General features: G+C 41.1%; 1 long non-coding RNA gene across 1 annotated transcript; it reads left to right on the forward strand.

Moving 5' to 3' along the window:
• Positions 1–15,932: 15,932 nt before the first annotated feature.
• On the forward strand, positions 15,933–19,979 carry LOC139435097 (uncharacterized). The gene is made up of 4 exons (XR_011644372.1): positions 15,933–16,004; positions 16,163–16,270; positions 16,769–16,923; positions 19,374–19,979. It is a non-coding gene; the product is annotated as an uncharacterized lncRNA (long non-coding RNA).
• The last annotated feature ends 867 nt before the right edge of the window (positions 19,980–20,846 follow it).

The raw sequence follows: 20,846 nt of genomic DNA on the forward strand, positions 1-20,846 counted from the left end.
AGATCTTGTTCTTGAGTAAAAGTAGAAGTACTCAGATATTGTACTTGAGTAAAAGTAGAAGTACTCAGATCTTGTACTTGAGTAAAAGTAGAACTCAGATTGTGTACTTGAGTAAAAGTACGCCTACTCAGATCTTGTTCTTGAGTAAAAGTAGAAGTACTCAGATCTTGTACTTGAGTAAAAGTAGAAGTACTCAGATCTTGTACTTGAGTAAAAGTAGAACTCAGATTGTGTACTTGAGTAAAAGTACGCCTACTCAGATCTTGTTCTTGAGTAAAAGTAGAAGTACTCAGATATTGTACTTGAGTAAAAGTAGAAGTACTCAGATCTTGTACTTGAGTAAAAGTAGAACTCAGATTGTGTACTTGAGTAAAAGTACGCCTACTCAGATCTTGTTCTTGAGTAAAAGTAGAAGTACTCAGATCTTGTACTTGAGTAAAAGTAGAAGTACTCAGATCTTGTACTTGAGTAAAAGTAGAACTCAGATTGTGTACTTGAGTAAAAGTAGAAGTACTCAGATCTTGTACTTGAGTAAAAGTAGAAGTACTCAGATCTTGTTCTTGAGTAAAAGTAGAAGTACTCAGATCTTGTACTTGAGTAAAAGTAGAACTCAGATTGTGTACTTGAGTAAAAGTAGAAGTACTCAGATCTTGTACTTGAGTAAAAGTAGAACTCAGATTGTGTACTTGAGTAAAAGTAGAAGTACTCAGATCTTGTTCTTGAGTAAAAGTAGAACTCAGATTGTGTACTTGAGTAAAAGTAGAAGTACTCAGATCTTGTTCTTGAGTAAAAGTAGAACTCAGATTGTGTACTTGAGTAAAAGTAGAAGTACTCAGATCTTGTACTTAACCCTCCTGTTGTCTTCGGGTCAAATCTGACCAATGTACTACTTTCATCAATCATAACTTTTTTGTTTTACATTCGATTGCATTCAGGCTTCATGGCATCCTTCACAGGAGACTTCTGAACACGTAACCTTGCTGATCACCACTTCCATCGCATTCTGGATGATTTAGTGAACTTTGTAACACCCATGGTGTTCCCGGTCTCTCTCTCTCACACACACACACACACACACACACACACACACACACACACACACACACACACACACACACACACACACACACACACACACACACACACACACACACACACACACACACACACACACACTCTAGATGTGTGTGTGTGTGTGTGTGTGTCCCTTATGTGCCCACACCTGGCACACGCAGTACATGTTCAGTGTCTGTTCTTTGTATATGTACTGCAGTTCTTCATGTGTACCAGTACTCTGATCCAATATGTACAGTTTGAAAGGGTGTGAAATGAAATGTGGTGATGATTAATGTTTTTTGTGTTAATGTAATAGCAGTTAAAACAGGACCGGTCACATTTGACCGCGAACACCAAAGTAAGGGGGGGGGGGGGGGAAGAAGACAGCAGGAGGGTTGAGTAAAAGTAGAAGTACTCAGATCGTGTACTTGAGTAAAAGCAGAAGTACCAGATTGTAGGAATACACCATTTACCTCTGACATGTAGTGGAGTAGAAGTACACAGTAGCAAAACATTGAAATACTCAAGTAAATGTATAGTTGCTTTTCACCACTGCCACCGCCTTGTAACGTGGTGTGAAGTGGATCCACTGCCACCGCCTTGTAACGTGGTGTGAAGTGGATCCACTGCCACCGCCTTGTAACGTGGTGTGAAGTGGATCCACTGCCACCGCCTTGTAACGTGGTGTGAAGTGGATCCACTGCCACCGCCTTGTAACGTGGTGTGAAGTGGATCCACTGCCACCGCCTTGTAACGTGGTGTGAAGTGGATCCACTGCCACCGCCTTGTAACGTGGTGTGAAGTGGATCCACTGCCACCGCCTTGTAACGTGGTGTGAAGTGGATCCACTGCCACCGCCTTGTAACGTGGTGTGAAGTGGATCCACTGCCACCGCCTTGTAACGTGTCGTGAAGTGGATCCACTGCCACCGCCTTGTAACGTGGTGTGAAGTGGATCCACTGCCACCGCCTTGTAACGTGGTGTGAAGTGGATCCAGTGCGTTCTGAAACAAATGGATTTTTTGCTGATGCTGCATTTTTCTCCCACGTTGCCATTCACAGAGGAAATAAGGCGCCGCTAACATTTGGACCAATTAAAATTAATTGTGATGGCGGAGAAACTGCTTCAGAACACGTCAAAAAACATCAAGCATTTTGCTCTCTTTTTGAGTAACGGAGCGTCCACACTACAGCTTCAAAAAAAGCTTGGAGCTGGGCGTGTCTGGAGCTTGGGGATTTTATTCAAGCAACACGGCCAACTACCAATCACATGAATCTCCCGCTCCCGACATACAAAGCAAAAAACCCCGGGGATTGTATGGGAGCAATATATATATATATATATAAACTCCCCAAACAGGCGAAACCCTACCAGTTTCCCCACTGTCTCTGCCACCTCCCTCCATGCCTGGTTCCTCCGGTTTGTATCCCGGTAGGTGAAGAGGGTCTGGTCATACAAAACCGGGTGGTTGCTACGGCGATAGTTAGTTTCTCCTCCATCTTTTTTGGAAATATAGAAATGAACGGCGGGATATCTCTCCCAGCTTAGACGCGGTTTGATTGGCTACGGCTTGAGCTGTCAGATTTTCCGAAACGGGATTTGATTGGCTGGCGCTGGCTACTCCGGCGTCAGAAGTTGAACATTGTTCAACTTCTGACGCCGGAGACGGACCGCTCTGCTACCCACAATTCAGTTCGGCGAAAAAGCGAGGCAACGTGACGTCACCCCATTCAAAGTGAATGGGCAGATTGGAGTTGTCGACGCTTCCGACGCTGTACTGTGGACGGGCCGTGAATCTAATTAATATCATTGTCTGTTATTATAAACCTTTACACTGACGGTACATCTTGTAAACCACTTTTTAGATGAGTCTCTACCATTTAACATTTGTTATTTACTTTTCTTTGGTGTTATTTAAGTGTATGCTTGCCTTTATAGAAATGAAGGTTTAAAGTGGCGCAGTTAATACACTAAAGTAGTATTCAGGCATTTCAGCAAAAGAGTGTTTACTTTCAGGGTTTTCAGACTCCATTCAACATTTAATTTATTCCTTAAATAAAAGAAAACAATGAATACGAATCATTTAAGCCCTGCTGCAATGCTTTATTAAACTAAGTGTGCCTTATGCATTGCCCTTATTTTCACACAATACCTTCACTTAAGACCCTCGCGAAGAAAACAAAGCGATTCTTCAGCGCTGCACCTCCGTCTGTCAGAGAACAACAAAGGTCTGCAGATGAAAAGGAGTAATTGTGCTGTGATTGCGGACCCCTTTTCTTTCTTCTTACAGAGTGAAAGTTGGATTCTTCTTTTGGTTAGATGTGTAATCACTATCCAATCCCCCCTTGAGGAGAGAAAGACATTTAATTTGACAAGGAGGTAATGAACCCGTGCAGCCATTATCTTAGATAACCCATTTGAGAGACTGGTTGAGCACTGATGAAAATTCTATTAAACATAGCTGGCTGATTTCTCTATTTTCTTCAGTGGCAGAAAAGCCTTTTTTTTTTTTTTTACCCTTGCCAATTTACTTTGAACTCATGGAGTTGCCAAGGATCATTATATCACGGCACTTCAAACACTCTGCCTTTACTTAATGATTCAAAGGCAACAACCCCAGACTGAGGGCTAATAACCTCTGCGATGCGAACACAAGACACCTAGAAAATACTCTCACTTTCTCTCTGGAGTTTGCATCAGGGCAGGATAGTCGAAACTTAAATGCGACTTTTCTCGCGCGTTAGAACTTTTTTAATCCTCTTTTGGTTTTCTTGGTCAGCGCCGGCCTCAATTAAATTCTGATTCCACTTTTCCTTACTTTCCAGTTAACTTTAAAAGCATACATTTCTACTCTTATATTCGCTCCACTCTGCAGCTCTGCAATAAGAGCGGCACACGCAGAGCACTTCACCTCATTTGACACACATCATTTACTGCTAATGGCACTTATATATAGAGAGGAGAGGAATCTAAATGTGAACCCTCGGGACTTGCAAGCTTTTGTCGTATTAACGTCATGAAAGTCTCCACTGTGCTGAAATGTGCTGTCAGACTTCAAGTGGAAAGTCTCTTAGTGTTTCCATGGAGATTAACTGAAATGATTGACGCTGAATTTGATTGAAAATACAAACAGCATACAACAAAAACATTTGCATGAGAGATGAAGGACATCTACTGGATTACTGTTCCCTTTAATGTTTACTTCCTGTCTGTCTTCTTCTGCTGTTCCCTTTAATGTTTACTTCCTGTCTGTCTTCTTCTGCTGTTCCCTTTAATGTTTACTTCCTGTCTGTCTTCTTCTGCTGTTCCCTTTAATGTTTACTTCCTGTCTGTCTTCTTCTGCTGTTCCCTTTAATGTTTACTTCCTGTCTGTCTTCTTCTGCTGTTCCCTTTAATGTTTACTTCCTGTCTGTCTTCTTCTGCTGTTCCCTTTAATGTTTACTTCATGTCTGTCTTCTTCTGCTGTTCCCTTTAATGTTTACTTCCTGTCTGTCTTCTTCTGCTGTTCCCTTTAATGTTTACTTCCTGTCTGTCTTCTTCTGCTGTTCCCTTTAATGTTTACTTCATGTCTGTCTTCTTCTGCTGTTCCCTTTAATGTTTACTTCCTGTCTGTCTTCTTCTGCTGTTCCCTTTAATGTTTACTTCCTGTCTGTCTTCTTCTGCTGTTCCCTTTAATGTTTACTTCCTGTCTGTCTTCTTCTGCTGTTCCCTTTAATGTTTACTTCATGTCTGTCTTCTTCTGCTGTTCCCTTTAATGTTTACTTCCTGTCTGTCTTCTTCCCCTGTTCCCTTTAGTGTTTTTTTCCTGTCTGTCTTCTTCTGCTGTTCCCTTTAGTGTTTACTTCCTGTCTGTCTTCATATACTGTTCCCTTTAGTGTTTACTTCCTGTCTGTCTTCTTCTGCTGTTCCCTTTAGTGTTTACTTCCTGTCTGTCTTCTTCCGCTGTTCCCTTTAGTGTTTACTTCCTGTCTGTCTTCTTCTGCTGTTCCCTTTAGTGTTTACTTCCTGTCTGTCTTCTTCCGCTGTTCCCTTTAGTGTTTACTTCCTGTCTGTCTTCTTCTGCTGTTCCCTTTAATGTTTACTTCCTGTCTGTCTTCTTCTGCTGTTCCCTTTAGTGTTTACTTCCTGTCTGTCTTCTTCCGCTGTTCCCTTTAGTGTTTACTTCCTGTCTGTCTTCTTCTGCTGTTCCCTTTAATGTTTACTTCCTGTCTGTCTTCTTCTGCTATTCCCTTTAGTGTTTACTTCCTGTCTGTCTTCTTCTGCTGTTCCCTTTAGTGTTTACTTCCTGTCTGTTTTTTTCTCCTGTTCCCTTTATTTTTGAGCTTTGCTAAAAGCCACTGTGTCAATGTTGTCCTACTTGGGTTGCCGTATGGAGTTGTCCAATATGGCGGACCATCTCGCACATGCGCACTGCAGATCGGGCAGAGCGGCAGATCGGGTAGTGACACCCTTTAGTGTTTACTTCCTGTCTGTCTGTCTTCTGCTGTTCCCTTTAGTGTTTACTTCCTGTCTGTCTTCTTCTGCTGTTCCCTTTAGTGTTTACTTCCTGTCTGTCTTCTTCTTCTTCTTCTTCTTCTTCTTCTTCTTCTTCTTCTTCTTCTTCTTCTTCTTCTTCTTCTGTTGTTCCCTTTAGTGTTTACTTCCTGTCTGTCTTCTTATTCTTCTTCTTCTGCTGTTCCCTTTAGTGTTTACTTCCTGTCTGTCTTATTCTACTGTTCCCTTTAGTGTTTACTTCCTGTCTGTCTTCTTATTCTTCTTCTTCTACTGTTCCCTTTAGTGTTTACTTCCTGTCTGTCTTCCTCTACTGTTCCCTTGAGTGTGTACTTCCTGGCTGAAGTCGAATAGTCCATTTAGCTTAGGAACCTTCCTAAAGGAGTGAAATGACCCGGAAGTCCCTCAGTGGCAGCCATGATAAGTGCCGTTCCAATTCTCTAGAATGATGAGAATGAAAGGAAAGGAGGTTTCAAACTTCCTTTATCACCTCCTTTAGCTTAGGAACCACTGGATCTCCCTCACCGAGAGGAGAAGCGAAAATGCTGCCCCACAATGCCTTGCAGCCGCAGCATTTGCCGTCACTCAACAGTCGGCCGTTCACGGAAACAACCGATTATGACGGAGAAATGATATCATGAAAGTTACGGTGCTTATTAAGCATTTTAAAACGTATGTGGTAAGTTGCTAAAGTGCTTTGTTCTGAACGTTCATCAGTATTATAATCAAAGAGAGAAATATGAACGTTAGTTTTCACTGAAATTATCAAATAAAGTCAACATTTCAGTCTTCACTGAGCTGTGTGGGGTTTGTTCAACTTCTAAAAGATGTTTGAATGGTGATATACACAGTGATAGATGTTAAGGACTAACGTTTATAATAAATACATCTGTATTGATTTAAGATCTTTAGTTCATACAATCATACGTATTGGGATCATTTGTATTAATGTGGACCGGAGGGAGAGGGTGACGAGCAGAAGTTTCACTTTCCTTTTTTATTTCAATTCCAACTTTGGTCCTGAAGAATATGTTTCTCTGTTGTCCCCGTTCATAAAGCAAAGCAGCAGCATCAGAGCACGGAGCAGAGTCTCTAGATGAGTTCACAGTAGTCCCTCGTTCTTATTGAACATCCATGTTGTAGTCCGCTGTATAGAAAACTGTGGTTTCCATGGTTTCCCCACAGCAGCAGACGCACATTCAGGACGTCCGCTGGCGCATCAGAAACACGTCGGATAGTGAAAGTGCAGTCGGATTCTCTAAAGTACCGCAGTCTCTTCTCCTAAGTCCTTTTGAATTCTCCTATCCACTATCCCTTAACCCCGTGACCTTTCACTCAGAGGTCAAGGAATAGACGATAGGGTTAGAATTTAGGAGCTGATTTTTAAACTATCCGACTGCAGCCCTAGTCTGTCTGTCTTCTGCTGTTCCCTTTAGTGTGTACTTCCTGTCTGTCTTCTTCTACTGTTCCCTTTAGTGTTTACTTCCTGTCTGTCTTCTTCTTCTTCTTCTTCTTCTTCTTCTTCTTCTTCTTCTTCTTCTTCTTCTTCTTCTTCTGTTGTTCCCTTTAGTGTTTACTTCCTGCCTGTCTTCTTCTCCTGTTCCCTTTAGTGTTTACTTCCTGTCTGTCTTCCTCTACTGTTCCCTTGAGTGTGTACTTCCTGTCTGTCTTCCTCTACTGTTCCCTTGAGTGTGTACTTCCTGGCTGAAGTCGAATAGTCCATTTAGCTGAGGAACCTTCCTAAAGGAGTGAAATGACCCGGAAGTCCCTCAGTGGCAGCCATGATAAGTGCCGTTCCAATTCTCTAGAATGATGAGAATGAAAGGAAAGGAGGTTTCAAACTTCCTTTATCACCTCCTTTAGCTTAGGAACCACTGGACCTCCCTCACCGAGAGGAGAAGCGAAAATGCTGCCCCACAATGCATTGCAGCCGCAGCATTTGCCGTCACTCAACAGTCGGCCGTTCACGGAAACAACCGATTATGACGGAGAAATGATATCATGAAAGTTACGGTGCTTATTAAGCATTTTAAAACGTATGTGGTAAGTTGCTAAAGTGCTTTGTTCTGAACGTTCATCAGTATTATAATCAAAGAGAGAAATATGAACGTTAGTTTTTACAGAAATGATCAAATAAAGTCAACATCTCAGTCTTCACTGAGCTGTGTGGGGTTTGTTCAACTTCTAAAAGATGTTTGAATGGTGATATACACAGTGATAGATGTTAAGGACTAACGTTCATAATAAATACATCTGTATTGATTTAAGATCTTTAGTTCATACAATCATACGTATTGAGATCATTTGTATTCATGTGGACCGGAGGGAGAGGGTGACGAGCATAAGTTTCACTTTCCTTTTTTATTTCAATTCCAAATTTGGTCCTGAAGAATATGTTTCTCTGTTGTCCACGTTCATAAAGCAAAGCAGCAGCATCAGAGCACGGAGCAGAGTCTCTAGATGAGTTCACAGGAGTCCCTCGTTCTTATTGAACATCCATGTTGTAGTCCGCTGTATAGAAAACTGTGGTTTCCATGGTTACCCCACAGCAGCAGACGCACATTCAGGACGTCCGCTGGCGCATCATAAACACGTCGGATAGTGAAAGTGCAGTCGGATTCTCTAAAGTACCGCAGTCTCTTCTCCTAAGTCCTTTTGAATTCTCCTATCCACTATCCCTTAACCCCGTGACCTTTCACTCAGAGGTCAAGGAATAGACGATAGGGTTAGAACTTAGGAGCTGATTTTTAAACTATCCGACTGCAGCCCTAGTCTGTCTGTCTTCTGCTGTTCCCTTTAGTGTTTACTTCCTGTCTGTCTTCTTCTTCTTCTTCTTCTTCTTCTTCTTCTTCTTCTTCTTCTTCTTCTTCTTCTTCTTCTTCTTCTTCTTATGTTGTTCCCTTTAGTGTTTACTTCCTGTCTGTCTTCTTCTGCTGTTCCCTTTAGTGTTTACTTCCTGTCTGTCTTCTTCTACTGATTTCTCCGTCGTGCATCTCTTCGTCTTATAACCTCATTCCTTCACTTGTTCCCTTTTATTTTCTGTACTGGGAACAGTTTAGCCATCATGAATCCAAAGTTCTCAACAAAAAGCTAAATGAATATTTAAAAAGTATTCAACAGTGTTTTCTGATGGAGGTGTGCAGACATGTGGAGAGCATCTTTTTCCTAATGGATTTAACAAAACAGTAAACATCCCAGAAAGCAATACATAGTTTTACAGTTTATATGAAGATCTGCCATCCTCTGCTTCCGAAACCTGAGTTTTTATGATAAAATGCAAGAAAAAAAACAATTACTCTTAAGTACTTTGATCTTTTGTACTAGGGGGAACAATACGCTTAGATTTGATCAATTAAGGAAATCGAGATGTTCATTGTGCATGCATAAATCCCTGTGTGTCGTTCTCTCAGGTACTTTTAATTTCAGTTGGTATTTTGTTGGCAACACATCTAAAAAGCAATCAAAAAGACTGCAGCATTCTGAAGCACCTTGTCTGACAAAGGAAAGGGGAAAGGTTTTTATTACCTCGCTCTTACACAACAGAGTGAAATAAGAGAGCCAATATGTTTTGGCCCGGATGTACGAAGCAGCAAAGAAAAAAAATGATTTTACCCCTCTTTGCACAAGACTTACATCACACTACTGCTCTCTCAGGATGTGAAGGATCTTCAAAGAGATGGAGGTGCTACCTGTGTGATGAGGGTGGAGTACGTTGTGTCCAAAAGGCAATTTACATTTGAATGATATTTAAGTTGCTTGAATCTCAATGTTTTGATTTGTTGAGGAGACAAATCGCATATTGACATGAGGGCTAATGATGCCTTGAAGAGGTTAATCTTCTACAGGCCTACAGATCAGATTTTAACTTTTGTTCTACAACATAAAATACGCCAGTAAATATGTAATGTGACCGTGCTGTAGTTCCTTTATAGCCCAACATTAGCCTCCTTTAGCTTAGCGGTGGTGACGTGAAGTCATGTGACCGTGCTGTAGTTCCTTTATAGCCCAACATTAGCCTCCTTTAGCTTAGCGGTGGTGACGTGAAGTCATGTGACCGTGCTGTAGTTCCTTTATAGCCCAACATTAGCCACCTTTAGCTTAGCGGTGGTGACGTGAAGTCATGTGACCGTGCTTTAGTTCCTTTATAGCCCAACATTAGCCACCTTTAGCTTAGCGGTGGTGACGTGAAGTCATGTGACCATGCTGTAGTTCCTTTATAGCCCAACATTAGCCTCCTTTAGCTTAGCGGTGGTGACGTGAAGTCATGTGACCATGCTGTAGTTCCTTTATAGCCCAACATTAGCCTCCTTTAGCTTAGCGGTGGTGGCGTGAAGTCATGTGACCGTGCTGTAGTTCCTTTATAGCCCAACATTAGCCTCCTTTAGCTTAGCGGTGGTGGCGTGAAGTCATGTGACCATGCTGTAGTTCCTTTATAGCCCAACATTAGCCTCCTTTAGCTTAGCGGTGGTGGCGTGAAGTCATGTGACCGTGCTTTAGTTCCTTTATAGCCCAACATTAGCCTCCTTTAGCTTAGCGGTGGTGACGTGAAGTCATGTGACCGTGCTGTAGTTCCTTTATAGCCCAACATTAGCCTCCTTTAGCTTAGCGGTGGTGGCGTGAAGTCATGTGACCGTGCTGTAGTTCCTTTATAGCCCAACATTAGCCTCCTTTAGCTTAGCGGTGGTGACGTGAAGTCATGTGACCGTGCTGTAGTTCCTTAGGGTTAGGGTTCCTTATAATACGTTTCTTACATCCATTACTTTTTTTCTTTTACATTTTTTCAGATTTTTGACTTTTTCTCAGAACTATGACTTAGTACCAAATTGTGACTTTTTTCCTAATTATTCTTTTTTTCAGATTTCTTTATTTTATCAGAATTTCTATTTGTTTAGAATTCGAACTTTTGTATCCGAATTTTGATTTTTTTTTTCTAAATGTTGACTTTTTTAATATAACTTTCACTTTTTTCTGAGCATTTTTAAAAAGAATGTTCACTTGTTCTCAACATTTTTACTATTTCTCAGAATTGTCACTTTTTTTCTTCTCATTCTGATCTTAACCTAAGAGTGTTTGTTAATGCTTGCTGTGTCTGGCATTACTGTGTTTCCCCCCTCAAAATGTCATAATTCTGCTTTCTATACGATTACAAAACATTACCTGAGCATCTCGTGTGACGGCAGCAAAATTGTGCTTTTTGTCACATAAATCCATTCAGGGTGGAGGTAAATTATGTTTGCAGTATTCATACAACATAATCTAATTTCAAAGTTAATTCTCTTTCTATGAAATGTTATGAGACTGTTATTTATGAGCAGATGCAGCCCGGCCCCGAACCGACTGAACAAACAGCAGCTGTGGCACCAAACAAACCCAAAGAGGAGGTGAGGAACACTTTGATACGTCAATATGAAATGTGTTGTTGTCAATGTGCCCATGAGACAACATCAATATACAGATGGGAGCCGCTGGACACGTTAAGTTGATTAATCTGTGTGGGTAAAACTAAAGGGTAATGTCTGTTCATAAGGGCTTTGGTCATTTTATTTGCAAATCGTCTGACATGTCTGCCCTGTCTGATGACACTGATATGATTAATACGATTTGGAAACAAGGAAACATTCCTGTGACAGAGATTTTGTACACATTAAAGTGGGTATTTTGAACTCGGTAAAACAGTACCTGCAACATAACCCAATAATAAGGGTTTGTTTAATAGTGCAGACATTAAAAGACATACGTGTCGGCTAGATATACCGTATATTAAAAATGTCAGAGAGGTTATGTTCAAGTTAGTGCCATCAACGCCGGTGACGAGATAATCAGGAATCTGAAGGCGTCAGAATTTGTGTCTCCAGTTGTGACCAAAGTTTCTGCAGTTTCTTGATTACATTTCCCAAAGTGACAGATCGAGTGTTGTTGCCTTCTGAGGAGATGATGAGCAGCGGGTTATCTGCTCTCAGCAGGGGGCGGAGTCTCTCTGCAGAGATCCTGATTGGTCGACGTGAGTCTGCACTCAGAGGGAGATGCCTTCACTGCCTGAGAGACACTTTGAGTGCTCAAAATGCAAACTTTAAACTAAAGAAGAGACACCTCCACTCCAGCTTTCACAATAAAAGGACTTAAAAGAAAGTGTTTTTTAATCATACAAAGGATATTAAAGAGACATATGTATTTTCCAAAGATACTTTTTGGAAGTCTTGATAAATTATTGTAACACTCACCTCTGAATTTGAACGGAAAATTAAAGCATTTTTCTTTCTATCAGGGCGTAGAAAAAGTGGTATTTATGTAAGCATTGTAATGAAAATGGATCAGAAAGAAAACTGCAAAGGCTTTTTAACAGCTAAGAATTAAAAAGAGGAGGGATGGGAAACAACAACAAAAACAAGAGCTAACATGCTATAAAAAAAGGGCCAAATAATTTTCTGAAAGCTTCTGGTGGTAGATTATCTGAAACAAAATGGACAGTTACCCACTGGATAAAGCATATATTTCATTCTGGCTACTAACATATATATGATCTTCGGCGATATGTCCTTATCAAATACATCTTCTATAGAATAAAGCAGAACTTTCCACTGCTGTGAAATCCCCATATGACACCTGGAGCTTAATATAGGAGGCTATTATGCTGTAGGTGGTTCTAATACTGAATTATGTAGGAGTTGAATTAGCTCTCCTCCAGTGGTATGACTATAATAATCATGTATGAATCAGTGTGTTGAGCTGTGTGACAGGACCAGATCCTCCAGCTCTGAGTTTAGAGCGATGGCGACACCCTGTGGTTGTTATCAGAGTGGAAGCTATTTGTTTTGATCTGACATGAATCCAACTGTTAAACTCTGTAGATGCAAATAACATTAGCCAACTTCTATAATACATTTCTAAATCGTAACGGTTAATAGTTTGGGTGTCTTTAGCTGTCTTTATGTATGCACCATGAATACCAAGACACATTCCTCGTATGTGTCAACTAACCTACTTGGCAAGGAAAGCCTATCGTGTAGCATGTATGTGCCAAACTTCATTCAAAATCTGCTGAAAAGCTGATTTGCTAAAAAAAACATGACTTAAATAACTTAATATTACGCTTCTGCAATCCCGAAAACATGTTCTGGAAAATTCGGCATCGCAATGATTAAATAATAACGTTATAAAAAGGACTCCTTCTGTAGGAGCAGACACAGTCGTGGCTTAAAGCGCAGCTCTGCTCCGTCCGTTAGATGAGCGGTCAGATTAATAAGAGAAGGAGTTCAAAACACCGGCATAAAAGTTACAACAATAATCTGATTTTAATGGTAAAAAGACACAATACGAAAATACAGAGTGCCCTGTGACAGAGCACTCCGGGCTCCCCGCTCCACTGCCGCGCGATACAGGTATCGGGACCGGCCAGTCAGCAACAGGGGGCACCGTGCATGAATACACAACAGTATATATGGACATATTGGGGCGGAGAGTCACTTCTTATCTTCCACTGGACTTCACTCCTTTAATTTCCCAGGGAAGGTTTCACACAAACTATTCTTTCTCAAACAATCAAACATTGTACACAGATATGTTAGTATCAAACATTGGCCCCAAAAAGAACCTTGAAAAGGACGTGTGTGTGTGTGTGTTTGGTAAGAGGATGTGTGTGTGTGTGTGTGTGTGTGTGTGTGTGTGTGTGTGTGTGTGTGTGTGTGTGTGTGTGTGTGTGTGTGTGTGTGTGTGTGTGTGTGTGTGTGTGTGTGTGTGTGTGTGTGTGTGTGTGTGTGTGTGTGTGCGTGTGTGTGTGTGTTGATATCTTGGTCAGGGAGTGTATTGTGTGTGTGTGTGTGTGTGTGTGTGTGTGTGTGTGTGTGTGTGTGTGTGTGTGTGTGTGTGTGTGTGTGTGTGTGTGTGTGTGTGTGTGTGTGTGTGTGTGTGTGTGTGTGTGTGTGTGTGTGTGTGTGTGTGTGTTGGTCAGGGAGTGTATTGTGTGTGTGTGTGTGTCAGGGTGTCTGGGAAAGTGTATGTAAGAAGGTTTATATATATATAGGATTACTTAAAAACAGTCCCAAATAATACATGTTCACTTCAATACAGTTCAAGATAATACCTGTTTACTTTAATACAGTTTAGAACAATATCTGTTTGCTTTACTACTAACATATATATGATCTGAGGCGATATGTCCTTATCAAATACATCTTCTATAGAATAAAGCAGAACTTTCCACTGCTGTGAAATCCCCATATGACACCTGGAGCTTAATATAGGAGCACTGAAAAAACTGATTATGACCCCTTTTAGATGTTACATGTTTTAATCTAGCCTTTTTTAATAGATTGTAATGTGTTATTGCATCCTTCTTATGTTTTTTAATTAATCTTAACATATATTGTCACTGTTTAAAACAAGCTCATTTCATTCATTTAAAAGTAATTAGAAAAAAATATGTACAATTTAATTACCACATATACTGTCCTGTCTGCGCATGTGCGACAAGCAGCTTTTCCCTCCATTTTCCATTCGGAAAGACAGTCACCGGACTGCCTGCGTAGTATAGGTCCGCTGTCGTGAGGTGAACGTTCTCCACGGCTCTCCATTTTAAGTAAGTAGCTCATTTATAGCCTTTGGTGTATTATATTATACTTAAACAGGTAGCTTAATAACTAACATTAACGCTATTGACGGTTTGTTTTGATAGATTAACATTAGCAAACGTTAATATAGGCCTACAGCAGCTAGCTAACTGTTAGCCTACTGTTAACCTAGCTTAGTTGTGTAGTAATGTTTAAGTAACCTAATGGAAGTGCAACTTGCATCATTATAAGATAACTTGATACTACTCTCAATTTAAATACGTGATAAATGCAATCTGTCTTGTTAGACTTGCTTATTAGTTTGTGGCCAATATAAGTTGAATGTTAACTGCCTGTTACTATGGCTTTTGTTGTAGCTTCATCTTCCCTGCTGCCCCCACTGGCCGTGCTGTGTTCCTAACCGACTGTAAGTTTTGTTTTTTATTCTTATCACTGTGGTAATATTAGGACACAACTAAACATGTGAAATCACGATGGTAAGTGTGCTTTTGGTAACGTTACTCTCTGGCGGCAAGGGGTTAATGTTACCGCGGTTAACGTTCATATCTTGGTCTTATAGGCGCTTTCACACCGGAGTACTTTTCCCCCCGAACTAGGCTGATGCGGAGGGGGGAGAGTAAATCGCCAGAACGCCGACACCTCCTCATCACTCCACCGCTCCCATGTTTTCTTTTGTGTTGCCATAAGTTATTCTCTCTCCGTTGGTGCGCTGGTCTAATGCTAATAATGCGAGCAAATAAAATGGCGTCTTCACAAAACTTTTCAGAGTTTCACGGGGGTGGTTTAATATTCGCCCAGCCAATCAGAAATTCTTAGTGTGGCCGACACACCCACAAACCTTTTCTCCCCAGCAGAGTACCACCTCTCTAGCAGGACGGTCTGTTTATCGGTAATTGAGACATTTAAAAAAAAAAAATACACGTCATATGTATTATTGCTACTTAAACATTATATTGCAGTCTGAGTTTCGCAACACCGTTTATAATATGCAATAAGACATAATGCGTCTGTGATGTATTTTCGATCTTTCCATTCCAGACAAGAGATCTTTCTCTCCCCGGTCTGTGTGTGAGGGGACGGGCAGTTACACATGCGGCTGCTACATGCATGCATGCATGCAACACACACACGGCGGAGAGAGAACTAAGCGCTCCGAGATGTGGTTAAATTAAATTACCCGTCTTGAGGTCGACAATGCTCTTTGCCAAAAGTGAGAAATAATGTATTGCTATTGAATAGAATATAATCATGTAATGTCATTGTACATGTACAATGAAAGCAAGAAAAGCTTCTCCCTTTTTTAAAAGGTGCCATCAAGTGCAATAACAGTTTAGCATGTAAGGGCGGTAACACAAGCAATTTGTCTAAACATTTAGCAAAAGTGCACCACATCCAGTAATATTTAGGCTCTATTTGAAAAAAAAAATGTGTTAGTCACACAGGATTTTGTAGGATTTCGAGTCATTGGCCCAACACAAGTTAGTAATCATTGGCAATCAATTACCTTTTTTCATTTACCATTATTATTTTTTATTTCTGCTCGTCTTTATTTTTATTCAATCAATCAATCAATCAATCAATGTTTATTTATATAGCCCAATATCACAAATGATACATTTGTCTCAGTGGTCTTCACAGTGTGTACAGAATATCAGTATGACAATACGACACCCTCTGTCCTTAGACCCTCACATCGTACAAGGAAAAACTTCCAAAGAAAACCCAGTTTAAAGGGAAAAATGGGAGAAACCTCAGGGAGAGCAACAGAGGAGGGATCCCTCTCCCAGGACGGACAGACGTGCAATAGATGCCGTTATTGCAGGTTTTTATATCTGATGTTGGTGTGATGTGGAACAGAACCTTACTCTTTGGGGACCTCATGTTGTTTTGGTAAGTCAATTTATCAAACAAATTCCTTAATCTTCAACTTTTCAGCAAACTATTAGGATTTTCGTTTAGTTCACTCTGCTTAGACCCAAAGGTGACTGTGAAACACCATCACTAATGTTTAATTCCCCCCCCCATTTCTCTCTTTGTTGTTTGTCTAGTTTATGTGGCAATGTAAAGACTGTGGCGGAAGAAAAGAGGTGGTGAAGGGAAATCTATCTGCTGGAGAGTTCAAAGTCAGATGGCCTGCACTTTTCCATATTGATGAGGTAAGTTATATATTTCACATGGTGAATGTATGGTGAAATGCCTATTTACTGTACACATTGAGCTGATACAAAGCAACATGATCATACATTTGAAATGGTGTTTCTGTCCATCTGATAATTATCTTTTAGCTCTGTTTTTGCTTTCCACCAACTCCTTAGTAAAGTATTTGGCTCTTTAGCTGCTCAATGTTCCGCTGTCTTCACCAGCTATTCTATAACAGTCGGTTTGATTGTCTGAAGAAAACAGCTGCTGCTGGAATTGGGGTTTTCACTTTAGTCCTCAACATTTTACCCATTGTCAATTAAAAAAAATGACCTTAGATTAATAGAAATACTTTGCTTAGAACACACTGTACACCAATACACATCTTATCAAGGACTTGGTTAATGAGGTCAAAATTAGAATATATCCTTTAATTATATAGTAGATACAAAATATCATTACACCAATGGCTGAATGTGCTCTTTGTCTTCTGTCGTTTTGTTTTTGCATAACAGATACTGCTGAATTCCTGCGCATAACGACTATCCCACTTGAAACAGCCTTCATGGCGCAGTTGGACAGCCATCTACCTCAGCTGACATCTGTCTTCCAGAAGAAGGGAGGAGTTGTTGGCCAGAAACTAGCCAAACATCTGGCGATCTTGCAAAAGGTAAATGTGTGTATATACACTGTTTTATACAAATTGTCATATACTCTGTAGAGCAATTTTATGAAATGTACTGTATAGAGCCCCATTTCCAAATGTAAAGCGTCTTTGGGTTCAAGAAAAGTGCTATAGAAATATAATTTATTATTATTATTTGCCTCACAACAGCCTGGATTACTTGCCAGGTGCAAGAATGCAACACACATTTCTAAGGATATCTGATCTTAATAAGGCAATAGTGGCATACTGGTTAGAGAAGCAGGCTTGTGACTGGAAAGGTGCAAATTCAATCCCCAGGTGGGGAAAGTAAAAAAGCAGAACCTGCCTTGAGCAAGTCACTTAATCCTCAATTGCCAACAGATCAGACTGTGGTTGTACGAGGCAGATTCCAGGTGTGAACTGTGAAGAACAGAGCATTGCTCTTGGTGAAAAGTCCCTGGAAGTGCCCGGAAAAAAAAAAGTTTTAACAACATGTTTATTTATTGACTTTTCAGTCCTGTATAATCATTTTGCGCAAAGATGGCACTGTTTGTCAGAGCACTTCATCCTTCTGGGATTTCATGAAGAACAGCTCCAACGCCTGTGTGTATGGGAACACCTCTGGTGCTGGTCCATTAACTGCCAGTGTTTCCCACAGATCTGTTTCCCAAATATCTGAAATATACTTGGGGGGTGGTGGTAGCGGGGGGGGGTGAGGTGACGTGCAACAACATTAACCTTTCTGTTGGTCGCTTGTTAGCAGACCCTTCACGCGATGGCAGAGCGAGCAGGTACAGGCAGGGCCCATAATGATAGCCCTATAGTTTAAATCTACTACCCACACATGAACATATGGAAATGGGTTACTATTTAAAAAAATAAATGTATTTAGGAACCTATCCATGTGATTTTTAGTGGGGGTCGACCTCAAATCCTCTATGGGGGTCCAGGGGCATGCCCCCCCCCCCGGTAAGATTTTATTTTGGAGTTAAATGCATCAATCTGGTGCATTTTGAGGGGAAAATATAGAGACTAGATCTATGGAAACACCTATATTAAACATAACTGTATACATTTCAATAATCATAAAATTATGGCCATAACCAAAAACATACCATTTCCAATATGAAAAAAACACTGAAACTTGTTTATTAATTAATTTGTGGTTCATTTATAGTTGTGAGTGTGTCTGTGCTCCTGATTCAGCCTCTCCTGTCTCCCTCCTCTCCTCTCCCCCTGCTCCTCTTTGAGGCAGCAGCAAAGACTAGTTTTCTCTCAACAAGTTTTAAAAGTGTCTTACCTTTTTTCACCTAGTTAACTTTTTATTTATTTATTCATGCATATTTTACTAATCACATTACATTTCATTTAGCTGACGCTTTTATCCAAAGTGACTTATAATGACCGATTACAGGACATTGTCCCTGGAGTAACTAAGGGCTAAGTGCCTTACTCAAGGGCACACTAGTGGTGGTGTTCCTCGCAGGATTTGAACTCACAGCCTTCCGATCTTCAGCCCACCTCACTATCCATTAGACCAATCACTACCCTCTCAAATGGAAATATGTGTTTACATAACTGGTGACCACACCGTTTGAGACCCACTGAGAACTTAGACTAAGTTAACTTTCTAAACACTCAGAGAGTCCTTTACCTCACCTGAGCTGAGCTTATCCCGAGCTTGAATGAGACACAGAGACCAATCAAGGGCTTTGATTTGTGATCTGTATGACAGTGGCCATGTCGGCAGGCCACATCATGTGGACAGCCAGTCCCCCAGTGTGAGGCAGGCCACTTAACAGGCCAGAAGGAGGCGAGATCAGTGCAAGGGAGCGAGGGATCATTGTCCACAAGTTAATCGATCGCAGATGGCGTCGTGGTCACGGACGAATAAAAAAAAAAAAAAATTATTAAAAAAAAACTTTAAAAAAAACAACTAAATGGGTCGCGAAATATACTTGGGCGGCCGTTAATATACCTGGGCGGCCCGCCCAAGTATAGTCTGTGTGGGAAACCCTGTTTTAAGATCCTAGTGTCAGGCATCAATTTTAGATAATTATGTTTTACCTTATAAGGAGCATGAAGGTTGAGAATATTTATATGTATGAATGTTGATATTCATATTCACCCTAAAGCATTTCAAACCATCAGCTTGGTTCTTTATACAATGAGGTTGGCTTTATTCATTGTTTTTCTTATTGTCCAATGGAAAGACCATAATCAACAATGTCTTAATCCATCTGTCAATCCTCTCTGACTTCTGACACTCATCACCAAGCTTATTGGGTCCTATGTAAATCTTTAAAAACACCTCACACATATTTAGTTTGATTCAGAAATATATACAGTATGACCAGCTTTGTTTTCAGGGATTAATAGGTATGTGAGCAATATTACAAAAAATGTATTCGATAACGTATGTAATTAAAATTACATATATTGAATACATGCATGTTTTTTCATTAAATATACAGGACATCGCAGGAGATGACGTCACCAGAGACCTGCAGAAATGTACCATGGGCATATATGTCATCAACAAGGAGGGTGGAGAACCTGGACATTATGACGACGTTGGAATTTTTGTTGGACTAATCATTCTGGACAAAATTGGATCTGTAGCCCGAGCTTGTGCCATCATGCTGGGACTCATCTATTCACTAAACATGGCTTACCCCAAAGAGCTAAGGTACTACTATGAATTCGTCCAGAAAGTGCTCTTGCAAATGGATGGTGAAAGGCTTTCCCCCAAAGTCCTTGGACTGAAGAACAAGATAAATGCTGGACTGTAGGATTTCTTCAGCCGCTCTTGTGAACCGATGCCATTAAGCATATACTATCGAAACGGCAACTTTTTCTACTTTAGCCAAGCGTAAAACATTTAATTTTTTATTTGTATATGGGCCATTTACATCTAGTTCTGGAGAAGAATGTGAATATATTTCATGTATTAATGTGAGGAATGTTACATTCTCCTCTGCTGTTTCAGTCACATGTCAGGATTTATTCGCTGTCTGTTTCCACTGCATTTTGTTGCTCTGATGGCCTCTGCCGTGTGTGTGTGTGTGCTGCCAGGTTGCCAGGTGTCCACAATCCAATCACCTCTGCTATGAGACTCAAGTCCTGACTCCTCCACTTCGCCATATCGTAGACTCTGTAACCACAGTCAGTCTCTAGCTTTGGAAAGTCTTCGATTGCGATTCCCTGTTTGACCTGTTTTCTCCTGTGCCGGCAGCTTCAAGCCAGCCTGACTCCAATCTCCTGTCTCCAGACCACCTCCAACGTTGGACCCTGTCCCGTTCCTCCTGGCTCTTCTCCAGGCGCTCCCCAACCTGGTCAGACCTCCGTTCCCCTCTCCCTTGGACTCCGTCTAGGTTCCCTGGCCCAGAACCCCCTCCCCTGCCTACAGCCCAGTATTATTCAATAAACGTTATTATTGTGCTTGAAACTCTTTCCTCCAGTCTCGTCTCTGCTCTGCTCCTGGGTTCCCTGCTAGCCTTAACAGTGGCGAGATTGTACTGTTAAGGCTAGCAGGGAACCCAGGAGCAGAGCAGAGACTGGAGGAAAGAGTTTCAAGCACAATAATAACGTTTATTGAATAATACTGGGCAGGGGGGTCTGGGCCAGGGAAGATAGACGGAGTCCAAGGGAGAGGGGAACGGAGGTCTGACCAGGAAGAAGAGCCAGGAGGAGCGGGACAGGGTCCAATGTTGGCGGTGGTCTGGAGACAGGAGATTGGAGTCAGGCTGGCTTGAAGCTGCCGGCACAGGAGAAAACAGGTCAAACAGGGAATCGCAATCGAAGACTTTCCAAAGCTAGAGACTGACTGTGGTTACAGAGTCTACGATATGGCGAAGTGGAGGAGTCAGGGCTTGAGTCTTATAGCAGAGGTGATTGGATTGTGGACACCTGGCAGCCTGACACGCACACACACACGAGGTGCCATG

Source organism: Pseudochaenichthys georgianus, chromosome 14 (genome assembly GCF_902827115.2).
Source record: "Pseudochaenichthys georgianus chromosome 14, fPseGeo1.2, whole genome shotgun sequence".
Classification (NCBI taxonomy): Eukaryota; Metazoa; Chordata; class Actinopteri; order Perciformes; family Channichthyidae; genus Pseudochaenichthys; species Pseudochaenichthys georgianus.